Genomic DNA, 10,077 nt, shown 5'->3' with positions numbered 1-10,077 from the left:
ACCTATGAATGAAGTGCATCTCTCCATTCTTTAGGTCTTCAAGTTCTCTCAGGAATGTTTTCTTTGTAAGTCTTACACATCTTCTGATTTATCCCTAATTATTTCATATTTCATATTTATTCCATAAATCTTCTGATTTATCCCTAATTATTTCATATTTTTGATGCTATTATAAATGGCATTGTTATTTACAATTTTAGTTTTGGATTCTTTGTCGTTAGTATATTGGAACACAACTCATTTTTATATTTTGGCCTTGTCTGCTGCAACCTCACCAAACTCATATAGTAGCATTTTTGTAGGTTCTTTAGAATTTTCTACATATGTGATCATACCGTATATAAAGACAGTTTTACTTTGTCCTTTCAAATTTCAATGCCTTTATTTTTTTTTTAAGATTTTTTTTTAAGATTTTATTTTTTTGACCGAGAATACAAGTAGGCAGAGAGGCAGACAGACAGAGAGAGGAAGGGAAGCAGGCTCCCTGCTGAGCAGAGAGCCCAACGCCGGGCTTGATTCCAGGACCCTGGGATCATGACCCAAGCCGAAGACAGAGGCTTTAACCCACTGAGCCACCCAGGTGCCCCAGTGCCTTTAATTTTTTTCCTTTTTTTTTTTTTTTTTTTCCTCTTGCCCCACTGCATTGGACAGACCCTCCAGGACAGTGCTAAATAGAATTTGCAGGAGTAGACACACTTGCCTTGCTCCTGGTCTTAGGGAAAAACATTCAGTCTTTCACCATGAATAATGATGTTAGTGACCTATTCTTCTTATTTATTTATTTATTTTTGTAGAAACCCTTTATCAAGCTTGAGGAAGTTCTCTGCTAGTTTGCAGAGAGTTGGGGTCTTTGTTTTTTGTTTTGTTTTGTTTTAAAATATTCAGTAATAGATATTGGATTTTGTCAAATAATCTTTGTGCATCTGATGGGAGATCATATGGTCTTTCTTTCTTAGTTATGGCAAATTTCTTAGTCATGATAAAATTTGCCATAACTAAGAGTTGGCTCAGCTCTTACTTGAGCCAACCAAGTAAGGTTGGCTCAGTGTTAAGCCAACATTAGTTTTCTGGGGTAAATTCCACTTGGTCCTGACCTGGGAAGAGGGTGGAGGTTGAAAGCCTACCCAATAGCATGTGCCCCTCTTGTTGAGTTTGAGGAGTGGGTACAAGGCACAGATAAAGGGGTTGGGGTTGGGGGTAAGATGGGAGACCCACAGCCTAGAGCAGAGAGACTCTGGGATTCTAATCTGGACTCATCCTCTCTGTTTCCTCCCTGTCCTCACCCAAGGACTTTACTCCTTAGGGAATCTCCATACTCTTCTGCCAAAGCAAAAAACGTCCCCTTAGGTCATTAATAGTCTAGTCCTCAGGGCAGAGGAAAGGAGCTGTCATTTCCACTCCCCAACCTGGCCAGGGTCCAGCATCACTATGGTCCAGCATCACCATGTAATGTCCCCTTTCACCAGCTTTTGCTGTACTTGAGGCGTTTTTCTCCTGACTTACCATCACTACAGGGTGGGCATGGAGCTGATGAGGGCTAGGAGGGTGGAGGAGGCAGAACTAGAAAGCCCTCCCTCCCCGCTACCCCATCTTCTGCTGGAGACTCCTGGCCCCGCCCTTCTCCCCTCTCAGCATGTGCTCCCCTCATCAGCTCTTGGCATTTTTTGCCAACAATTTCACTTTTGTGTCTCATTTCTGCGACATCTCCACAGTCAGGTGGGGCTGATGGATCCTGCAGTTCATGTGAATTCTGCTTTGAAATAGGGGTTGATATATATACGTATTTCAAGAACTGGGTCTACTTGTAACACAGAAATTAACTGCAGTCCTAGATGCATAAGATAATGCAGGAATATCTTCCAAGTGCTGAAGAGAAAGGAATTGGAACTTGAATTCTATATTGAGCCAAATTACCCAGTCATGAAGCCTCCCACAGGGGAAACGCTTACCCCCGAATGCCTCCTGTGTCAATGCTGTCGTGTCAATCTTTGGTAGTGTTTGACTTCATACTAAGAAACCAAAGTAAAAGTAATTCAAAACCACTGATTATGTACAACAAATCAAAATTTGCTACTTTGGGAAGTTAAGGTAGAAGGAGGGATGATTAGTTCTTTTGTAATTGAGTCATTTTTTTCTTTGTGAAACCATCAGAGGACCATTGGTTTTTTATTTTATTTTATTTTTTAAGATTTTATTTATTTATTTGACAGAGATCACAATTAGGCAGAGAGACAGGCAGACAGAGAGAGAGAGAGAGAGAGAGAGGAGGAAGCAGGCTCCCTGCTGAGCAGAGAGCCTGATATGGGGCTCCATCCCTGGACTCTGGGATCATGACCTGAGCTGAAGGCAGAGGCTTTAACCCACTGAGCCACCCAGACACCAAGAGGACCATTGGTTTTAAAGAAACTGCCAGCCCCCCCGGCAGTTCCGTTCCCCAAAGGTAACCACTGTTAACAGGCTTCTGTGCCTGCTTCCAGGATTTCAATGTGTCTTTAGATGTGTATGTACATCTCTCCCTCTGCCTGATGTGGGGCTTGGTCCCAGGACCCTAAAACATAGAAAAGAGCTGGTTCTAAAACATATACTACATGACACAATTTATGCAGACATGCATAAATTGTGTCATGTAGTATATGTTTTAGAACCAGCTCTTTTCTTTTGGCAACATATCTTTCTCTATAGCTACGTGTACACCTCCCTCATTAGTTTTAAAGGTTGCAGAAAACACCGTTATGTGCTATAACCGCAAATTTTTTTTGATGGACATTAGGCTTGTTTCTAGTCTTTTGGTTGTTGCTAATGAAGCTGAAATGAACATTCTTGGGCAGGTATCTTTAAGCTTTCCTAAGAATGCATCTGAAGGATACACTTCTTCTTGGAAGCAGAATTGCTGAGTCAGAGCAAATGTACATTTTGGATTTTGACTGACATTGCCAAATTGCCATTCCATAGCATGGGGCCAATCTGCCCTTATTTTTTTCCCATGCTAACTGGTTCTGGCTTTAGCAGACTTTTTACATTTTAACTAATCTGAATGGTAAAGATGCTGTTAAATTCTTTTACTTCAAGTTTAGTGCTTCATAATTTTAGTGGTTTTTTTTTTTTTTTGAAGATTTTATTCACTTATTTGACAGACAGAGATCACAAGTAGGCTGAGAGACAGGCAGAGAGAGAGAGAGAGACAGGAGGAAGCAGGCTCCCCGCTTAGCAGAGAGCCCGACATGGGGCTCGAGCCCAGGAGCCTAGGATCATGACCTGAGCTGAAGGCAAAGGCTTTCACCCACTGAGCCACCCAGGTGCCCCAATTTTAGTGTTTTTTTTTTGTAGAACTTTGTCTCCTGGATACTTACCCCATTCCCACCACCAATAACCACAGGTATAAAGGGGGTTAATTAAATAACCATCAGACATTTGTATTATTGTATAATTTGACTTTTCTTTACCTTTACAATATTACCTAAAACAAATTTCAGAACTATTATTTGAAATGAACAAAAACTTGAATATTCACTTAAATTAAAAAAATCTTTTTCACTAGGGAGTGGAGTCTTTCTAGAATGGTGGGTTAAAAATATCCAATGTTTTTCAGATCCATGAATCTGACTTCTAAAGAGAACTAAAAGGAGCATACTGAAATTGTTATCTTAAGGAAAGAGCATATTTACAAGATATTACAAGTTCTGTGGAGAAACTTAATGACAAAATTTACATACCTATTTCTAAAAGGAGGTACTTAGGAACAAGCCAGACAAGAAGGTAAAACAACAACATTTCAAGGAAGAATATAGAAGTAGACTTAAATGAAATGATATACTGTGTTACTCAAGAACATAAATTCTCTGAAAGTAATTGGGGAATTGCTGTATCCCCCAGTACCCAGGACAGTGCTGGGATATAGGTGCTCAGGAAATAATGTTGAATGGACATATGTAATGAATAGGAAGATAAAATATTTTTAAAAAAGATTTGGGATTTATTTATTTATTTATTTTAAGGGAGGGACAGTGTGTGTGCACAAGCAAGAGTGAGCACAGGTTGGGGAGGGGCAGAGGGAGAGAGAGGATCTCAAGCTGACTCTTTGCTGAGCTCAGAGCCCTACTTGGGGCTCGATCTCACAACCCCAAGATCATGACCTGAGCTGAAGCCAAGAGTCTAACTCTAACACTTAACTGACTGAGCCACCCAGGTGCCCCAGGATGATAATATCTTAAAGATGACAATTGTCACCCGATTTATGTATAAATTAAATACAATATCAATAAAAATCTCAATAGGATTTCTTATGGAACTAGACACTCAAAAATTCATAAGAAAGAGTAAATACGTTGAATGTGGAAGATTCTTTTGAAAAAGAAGAATGGGGAAGGATAATTTATCTTAATGGAAATCAAAACATATTAAAAAGTTATGGTAGGTCGCCTGGGTGGCTCAGTGGGTTAAAGCCTCTGCCTTCAGCTCAGGTCATGATCTCAGGGTCCTGGGATCAAGCCCCACATCAGGCTCTCTGCTCAGCAGGGAGCCTGCCTCTCCCTCTCTCTCTGCCTGCCTCTCTGTCTACTTGTGATCTCTGTCTGCCAAATAAATAAATAAAATCTTAAAAAAAAATAAAAATGAAAAATAAAAAGTTATGGTAATTGAATGATAAGGCATTGACACAGGAATTGATAGACTAGTAGATCAGGAGAATAGAATACTCTAGAAAAAAACACACATTTATGGTAATTGATAAAGGTAGTATATCATTTCAGTGGAGAAATAGATTATTCAACTAAAGGCACTGGGACAGTTGGATATCCACTTGGAAATGAATGGAAGTAGTTCACTATTACACTGTACACTTACACTATTCACACACAAAAACTCCAGGTGCTTTAGTGATCTCAATGTGAAAAGTCAAAATATTAAGCTATTAGAAGAATATACAGGAGAATATGTTTATGATCTTTAAAAAGGAAAGATCATTTTAAACAAGTCTGAAAAGGAAAATCCATAAAGGAAAAGACTGATAAATTTGACCACTGCAAAATTAAGAACCTATAGTGGGGGCGCCTGGGTGGGTCAGTCAGTTAAGCATCCAAATCTTGATTTTGGCTCAGGTCATGATCTCAGGGTTGTGAGATCAAGCCCCAAGTGTCGGGCTCTTCACTGGGCATGGAGCCTGTTGAACACTCTCTTTCTTCCTCAGCCCCTCTCGCCTCCCTCTCTCCCTCTACAGAAAAAAAAAAAAAAAATTAAAACCCCATAAAAACTATAAATAAGAAATGACAGACTGGAAAAATATTAACAATGTGCAAAATAACTGACAGATTAGTATTATTCAGAATATATGGTAACTTTTACAAATCAATAAAAAGAATGACAATCGGATAGAAAAACAAACACCACCAAACACAGGAAATTTTCAAAAGAGCTAATACAGATAAAAAGATGCTGGCTATTAACTAAAGAAATAAAAATTGAACCAGTAGTATGAGTCCAATTTTGTCCTTGAGAATTTTTGTTGAGTTTGGAGGACAGTTTGATAATAGCTATTTTTTAACAATTCTGAATGCACAACACCTGTGGTGCACTTCTCAGTCTTTACACTGGAGAAAGGGGTGTGTGTGTGTGTGTGTGTGTGCAGTGTGTATAGAGGCCTCTTGCTGCATTGTTTTTAAAATAGTGAGAAAATAGGAAAATGTCAGCTTCCATCAAGAGAGGAATGGTCATGTAATGGAGGTAGAGCTCAACTAAAGAATATGTGTAAAAGTTAAAAAAAAAAGTTGGCTGTTTTCTAGATGGTACATGATAGGTCTGCAAGATGTCACTGAGCGGGAAAAGCACATTGCTCCGCAAAATATGAGATGTGATATCATGTATGGAAAAACAAAGGCAGAAGAATGTTCCCCCGTAGATCCATACATAGGAATGAATAGAAAGTAAAAGGTCTGGGGCATCTGGGTAGCTCAGTGGGTTAAGGCCTCTGCCTTCGGCTCGGGTCATGATCTCAGGGTCCTGGGATCGAGCCCTGCATCGGGCTCTCTGCTCAGCAGGGAGCCTGCTTCCCCCTCTCTCTCTGCCTGCCCCTCTGCCTGCTTGTGATCTCTCTCTGTGTGTCAAATAAATAAATAAAAACTTAAAAAAAAGTAGAAGGTCTGGAAGGGCCAACGCAAGCATGACAGTAGTGTGCCTCTTCGAGGAACAGAGGAAAGAGACTGCAGTCGGGCATGGGCTCCATAACCTAACCCACGGACCGTTTGCAGGATTGGCAATATTTTAATTGTATTCAAAATATATCCAAGCATTATCCATGTCCTTCAAAACCAATTCTTTAAAATGTAAAGAGCAGGGAAAGAAGGCCTCTGGGCCAGGTGCCTTTACTGCCCCTGAGGAGTGCTTGGCCCCGCTGCCGCCACCCCAAGCTCCCAAAGCCTCATTCCCTTCAACCACAGACACGCAGGAAATCCGGCAGCAATCCCAACTGAACTCTTTCCTAAACAGCATGAAGAAAGAACGCGCTGTTTTGCAAGCAGTGGCAGAGAGCCCGTTATCCCACAGGCAGTTGGACTTCACCCTAGGGGTGGGGATGTTTGGGGAAGGTAAGTGGGGAGAAGGGGTGGCTCCCTCAAAGGACTACAGTCTGGGGATGTAGGAGTGGCAGCAGTGCCCTCCAGAGGCCACCCCCAGGATGGCGACCAGGGGTAACTAATAGGGCAAGATTGGTCTGGAGTATCTCCTCGGGCAGACATGTTCTTCTGGTTGCTTCGAATGCTGAGAAGCCTTCTGAGCCTCACAGACCCCTGTGCCACACAAACAAGGCCCACACGAGGGATCCCCCATGGGCAGCCTTCAGCAGAACCTGCTGTGTCATCACTGATCGGTTGGAAACCTCGTAAAGTCACGAAGCCTCCCAAGCCTCCACCCACCTGCAAACGCAAGCGCACAGCCCCAGGCCTGAGCCAAAGGCAGGTGGTTTGGGGATGGTTGAGAATTCCTGAGAATCCTCCCACCTCCATATGGGTACAGCAAAGGGCATTTTTAACATCATTCTTTGAAGAGGCTTTAGCTTTCCAAACATTCATTGCATCATTGCCCCCTGTGAGAAAACAGGGCTGGCCTCTCACCCCCAGCCCTTCATCCCAGGGGTGCCTCCTGCCCAGCGTTTAGCCTCTGGGCCTGGAGCCTGGGGCACCCTCCACTCTGCTGAGTCAGCTTTCTAAAACGCCCTTCAAGGCCTTTACGGCTCCCTGGAGCCTTCAGGACAAGAACTTCTCAACAGGCCATCAAGACTGTTAGGTTCCTGCCTTTCCAAGCTCATCCGGCCTCATCCTTGCCCCCAGCTGGAACCGTCTAAATGAAGACCACTGGTGTCGAGGCCTTTGCTATGCTGTTCTCTGGCCCACAGTGCTCTTCCTCCCTGTGTCTACTTGGTCAACCTCTTTCTTTTTTTAAAGATTTTATTTATCTAGGGGCGCCTGGGTGGCTCAGTGGGTTAAAGCCTCTGCCTTCGGCTCAGGTCATGATCCCAGGCCCCACATCGGGCTCTCTGCTCAGCAGGGAGCCTGCTTCCCCCTCTCTCTCTCTCTGCCTGCCTCTCTGCCTACTTGTGATCTCTGTCTGTCACATAAATAAATAAAATCTTAAAAAAAAAAGATTTTATTTATCTATTTGATAGAGAGAGAGAGAGAAATGAGAGGGAAACAAGCAGGCAGAGGGAGAGGGAGAAGCAGGCTTCCTACCAAGCACGGAGCTCAAAACGAGACTCAGTCCCAGGACTCTGAGATCATAACCCGAGCCAAAAGCAGATGCTTACCCAACTGAGGCAGACGCTTAACTGACTGAGCCACCCAGGCATTCCCTACTTGGTTGACTTCTAAACATTCCTAAAGATAGTCTCAAGCACCAACTCCTCAAGAAACCCTTCCTCCGTACCGATTGGTCTAAGTGCTGCTCTTCAGTGCTCCCAAAGAACCCTGCACGAGGCTCTTACGTTCTGTTACTGTCATCTGTATTCTCCTGTGCGCTCCTCGAGGACAAGGCCTTCGCTCTGCAGGGTATGCACAGTGGTGAGCACAGGGCAGGCGACATATGCAAGGGCCTGGTAAATACTTGTTGAATAAGTGCCCGAAAGAAAGGTCACAAATAAGTATGCAGAGGTCACTGGGTGAAGAGTGCTGGTGTGGGAGGCAGGCAAACCTTAAGAGATGGTAAACTCTAGGAAACAAAAAGGGTTATTGGAGGGTGGGGGTGGGGAATGGGGTCACTGGGTGATGGGCATTAGGAGAGCACGTGATGTGATACAGTTAGATGCAACTGAGGAACCACTAAATTCTACCCCTGAAACTAATTATACACTATCTGTTCACACACTGAATTTAAATAAAGAATTTTTTTTTTTTCAAGATTGCTTGTGTGGAAGTCAGGAGACCTAACAGCCAGATTATCCTGAACTGTGCCACACGGTCACCTTCGGCACAGGCGCTTCCTTTCCTGTCTCTGTCTTTTTTTATCTGTGCTGCAAGGGACTTGTGTTAAATGTCTCTTTCCCCCTAAAAAAGTAAAAGGACGCTGACTGTCAGAGTTGACGAGGGTAAAGAGGAACAGGTGTTCCATGCATGGCTAAAGGGAGGGTGAAATGCAATCGTCATGAGGTCATCTGACGATTTTTTTAGTCTATGTTTTATGCGCATTACTTATAATAGCCAAACTATGGAAGCAATCATAGTGTCCATCAATAAATGAATGGACAAAGAGGATATGCAAAGGATGAATTAAGATACATACACAATGGTACATTAGGCAGCCCCCCAGAATAAGATCTTGCCATTTGCCAAGACACTGGTGGACCCAAAGGGTAAAATCCCAAGTGCTTAAATCAGAGGAAAACAAATGATTCCACTCATATGTGGACTTGCAGAAACAAAACAAATAACAAAGAAAAAAAGGAGATGAACAAAACCCCAAACTCTTTTTTTTTTTTTTTAAGATTTTATTTATTTATTTGACAGACAGAGATCACAGGTAGGCAGAGAAGCAGGCAGAGAGGAGGAAGCAGGCTCCCCGCTGAGCAGAGAGCCTGATGTGGGGGCTCGATCCCAGGACCCTGGGATCATGACCTGAGCTGAAGGCAGAGGCTTTAACCCACTGAGCCACCCAGGCGCTCTAAAACCCCAAACTCTTAAATACAGAGAATAAATTGATAGTTACCAGAGGGGATGGAAGGATGGGTTAGATAGATGAAGGGGATTAAAAGTCCACATATGGTGATGGGCACCGAGTAATTTATAGAATTGCTGAATCACTCTATTGTATCTCTGAAACTACTAAAACACTGAATTAATTATACCGAAATTAAAACAAAGTAAAATTAAGGTGTTAGGAAAACAGTAGATGCTATACGGATTACAAAAGATATAGTTCTCCAAATATTTTATAAATACTTAACATATGTTTAACTCAAATATTAAAAGAGAAAAATTAAAGTGGGATACTTGACAATTTTTTTAAAGACTTAAAAATATTGATACCTAAATATGCAACAATTTTACTTCAAGGCCTAAGGAAATAATTGAAGATGTGACAAGAGATTTTACCCAACAGATGTTGGCCTTAGTACTGCTTATAACACTGAAAATAGGAAACAACCCAAGGATCTAACAAGAAGGGATTAGTGAGTAAATCCTAGTACTTAATGCAAAATATTATGCAGATATGTGAATGAACTAAGTCTATTTATCGACATAGAGAGAATCCAGGCTAAAGTACTAAAGTACTTTAAGTACTAAAACTAGGTCGTAAAGCAATATTTAAAGTATATTTTTATCACCATTTTAAATACATATTATATCTACATATAGGGTGTCAAATGATTAAATGGGGTTATTTATGCATAGTGGGGTTATGAGAAATTTTCTTCCTGCTTCTTATTTGTATGAAAAATGACAAGCCTGGAAAGATAAAAATTTTGCTTTTAACCTCACTTGATTAGAAGTAATTTTGGTTTATTTTAATTTTTTCTTGTGTTCTTTGACTTTTCATGATAGAAATATATTACCTGTAGGATTAAAAAAGTATTTTCTTTTTAAAAAAAGTTTTATT

This window comes from Mustela lutreola, chromosome 15 (genome assembly GCF_030435805.1).
Source record: "Mustela lutreola isolate mMusLut2 chromosome 15, mMusLut2.pri, whole genome shotgun sequence".
In the NCBI taxonomy this organism is placed as follows: Eukaryota; Metazoa; Chordata; class Mammalia; order Carnivora; family Mustelidae; genus Mustela; species Mustela lutreola.
Note: the sequence above shows the minus strand (reverse complement) of the source record.